Raw genomic sequence first — 4062 nt, 5'->3', positions numbered from 1 at the left:
ACCTAATGAATGATTGTGTTGTGAATTATCATTATTGCTCCACCAGAAAAAATTCCACTGCTCTTGAGCAGGTGAGTGGTACAGTATTTTGTGTGTGTATGTTGGATGTGTTTTCTGTAATAGAAATCCAAACAGTTTTCAGGGGTATTGGTAAGGTCACAGGATAAGAAATTTTAGATTTGTCTGTATAAAGAGCTGAAGAGAACAGGATCAATTAGATTTATCATGTTGAAAAAAAAATGACAAATTATGATCTTAGCATTGTGAATTGATGCTTTGTGTTCAGGAAACCTAATCTTTGATCATTCCTTACAAAATAGACCTAATTAAACAGAAGATTGATATGGGTGATAACAGCTGTTAATTAGAAGTCAAATGAAAGTTAAGATGTATGAATAAAAAATGTTAGTCACAATTTCTGTGTTGCAGGGGGTCATTTCAGACAGTATCTCAAAAATACAGATTACTCCAGATCTTGAAAGATGATACAGCACATTTCACTCACAAAATTTGGATAACAAACCTTCCTAAAAATGATGCTGACATCACCCTAACCTAGACACCCGTATCACTAATGTTGGTATTCAGTGGTTAATATCATTGTTGTTCATACTCGTTCAGCCAATCTTAAAACTCTGCAAAATAGTTTTTGTCCCAACAAACAACACGAAAATAAACAATGATAACATAATTTACATCATCATTGTTTACACTCTTTCAGCCAGTCATGAATGAGGGAAAATGAGGACAAACATTCCAGCCCAAGGAATAACAGACTGCAGGATTATGGTGACCAGATGGGACAAGTCAGATCATTGCATAGAAGCTTTGTGGTGCCCCAATCAGCCATCACAAGATAAATCAACCAGTGTAGGACGTTAAAGATCTCTATTTTTTGGAAAACGGCGCAGTTGCACAGGTAACCCTTTCAGGGAATGAATATACCCCTGTACTCATTCCCTAAAATCAAGCGGCAGATATCTGTGGCGTCTTTATTTAGGCGAGCTTTTAGAGCTTTCACACCCCCCATAACACAGCGACCTGGTTGTGGGGAGATGCCCCTCTTCTCACCTGCATCCAACAATATTGCCACTGTTAGGGGCAGACCAGGGCCTGGTTTTTCCAAAGGGAAAGGGAGCCACATGATTTTACCCACTTTTTTGGGGGGAAATCTGGATTCCAGAGAACGTTTTATGAATAGGCGAGGGAGTGCATATGTTCGCTGCCCATGTTCCTATCCAGCAAGGTCCCAGGCATTAAGGGTCATCAAATCTCACTGTCACAACCTGCATGCAAAATTAGCATTTAACTCACATTTGTAGTGTTTCCCAGCACATCTACCACTATGTGGGTTCAGAAAAGAGAACCTGATTAAACAAAGTAGAATAGTCAAGGACTTGCAAACGTAGGGACTTGATTCTGCCTTTCCTTGTTTGTTTGTTACAAAACAAATCCTGCAAGCAGTTTCTCTTTTATACTCTCTAAAGGTTAAAGGTCCATAAAATATTTGTCCAGTTATGAAAATGTGGTCTGGGGGATTGTGAATAATGTTTTTTTGCAAAATGCCAGGTAAAATTTCATGTATTTTATGCTGACCCAAATTTAAGCTGCATACAGAAATTGTCGAGCTACATATCTTCTATCCAATGCTATTCTGAATAACAGCAAGTTTTACTAATGTCACGTTACACTATACGAACAGCATATCTCCACAACCATGGATCCTTCAATAGTCACTAAATAGAAATATTTTGTGACATAACATAGCTTAGCTCTTATTATGTTAATTGTACATAGGGGGCAAAATTTTAATCTTAATACATTTGTTTTATTTGTATTTCACCCACGGAACACATTAATATCCAATATATGCAATAATTGCATTGCACAATAGGTATGTTACATATTATTCCAAAAATGTGCAGTTAAATTAATTGCCTTCTCCCAATTATTGTCCTTAGTTAAAGACATATGACTGAGGTAGGGACATTAGACTGTGAGCCTCTTTAAGAGACAGTTATTGACATGACTATGGGCCTTTGTGTAGTACTAACTATTATGTTGGTGCTATACTGTGTAATAAAAATATTTGAATTTATGTTAAATTACACACTTGTCATAGTGATGAATATGCATATATAGTAGTCTTATCTACAAGAGAATCAGGACTAAGAAGTACTAGAAACTAATGGTACCTAAATAAAATTAGGTTCCTGTACACTTAATTGGAAACTTGCTGAACATAAAGATAATTAGAGAGTTCTTTATGAAAGGATTCTGAGCTAAATGCCAGATCCAGTGCTAAATTGACTATCAATGATGGTATCAGTCTTGTGTAAAAAGACTTGTCTGTGGGCAGTCTTGCTGACACAGCCCAAGGAGGAGAAGCTCCATAAAGAGACAGAGGCTATTTTAGCCACAGCAGCAATGGTGGCTGGTGCCGTGACTTTACACCAGCTACCTTGATACCCTATTTTGATTCTACAATGTTTGTCTGCTGCCTGCCCTGACCTGTGCCTGAATCCTGACCATGCTTGTCTGCCGCCTTCCCTGGCCTGTGCCTGGACGTTTATTATATTTGTCTTCTGCCTGCCCTGACCCTTGCTTGGCCCCAGACTGTATATGCCTTCCACTTGTTTCCACACCAGCCTTTATATTCAGGGAAACTGACCCTGAGGGTTGGAACCTGGTGACACTTAGCAGTAACAAGCAACAAGCCCAGTGGCTTCTAGGCTATCAGCCTATTACCCCTTGTGTGGTGCCCTGGTGATGACCTGGTGTCACTTAGACTCCACGCTTTGGGTGATCCCATGCTCCAATGCTACCTGTCTGAAATTTTATCTTGCGTTAACTTTACTTTTGACATCTCCTCAAGATCATTTTTTAATGATATTGAGGTCAGGAGACTGTAATGGAAGCTTCAGTCCCTTTAATTATTTTCTGGTGTAGCAACTAAAGAGTAAAAGACAGCTTTTGGACTGATGAATGAAAGTTGTTGCAAAGATCCCTTTTCTCTCCAACTTTGCTTGAGGGGCCAGGGAAACCTACATGAGCATTTGCAGGGTAAAAAAATGCTATAAGGGATAAACATGTTTAAATTGAGGAGTTAATAATAATGAGGGAGGGGCAATACACAATCTTTTTTGTAATTAGTATTTAGCAAATAAAAAGCAAATGCACATTTTTATACTTTCTACAGACATTTATTAAATGTTTTATTTATTTACATTGTATTCTTTTAAGCTAAAAATGTCTTGCCCCCCTATGCTTTAACATACATGTTTTTTTTCCTTTTAATATTTTGCACCTGGTTCTACAGGTTCCACTGGTTTTGTATGTTGGTTCATTTGTTGTTGCACATCAGTATTTACTGACCAAAAAAAGTAACCTGAAACTCAGAATTCCTCAACAGTTTGAAGCTCATTTCCACTCCATACAGACACCTAAATTGATTTCTACTGTAGTTCAACCTAAAAGGGGTAATAAGCCTACTATTAGGCCTAACTATAGTATTTACTTTAAATTAGCACAAAAGTTATATTTGAAATTAGGTTGAAATGAAATATGGGCAAATGTTTGTTGAATAGAATGTTCTATGAATTCACTCATCCCTTGGCCAAGTTGTTTCCAAAATTGAATGTAGTTAGGTGTGGAGTATATATTTGACATTATTATTTGATAAACTTCGGTAAACAAGGATGAACTGTGATATGATTACTGTGTTATCAGTACTTCTAAAACTTATGTTGTATTTTGAAAAGGTTGGGGTTACAGGATAACAATGATTTCATTGTTTGTGTTTAGACGTGGAGAGAGCAGAATCAGTTTAGTTGGTTCGAGGTATGAAAAAGATGGTAAGGATATGTTGATTAGATGTAGGATAGCAACAATGAATATGATTGTTTCAGATTAGAAATAATCAAACACAAAAATACCTGAATTTTTGACCCTAGCTTTGTGACTAGACCCTTTAGTATTAAGTGACTATTTGGATGTTTTAGCTCTTACAAAACAGACCTAATTAAGAGATTTATCAGGTAAACAAGCATATTATGCACAATT

Source organism: Pyxicephalus adspersus, chromosome Z, assembly GCF_032062135.1.
Source record: "Pyxicephalus adspersus chromosome Z, UCB_Pads_2.0, whole genome shotgun sequence".
NCBI lineage: Eukaryota > Metazoa > Chordata > Amphibia > Anura > Pyxicephalidae > Pyxicephalus > Pyxicephalus adspersus.
The sequence above is the reverse complement of the archived record's forward strand: the minus strand, read 5'-3'. Positions refer to the sequence as shown.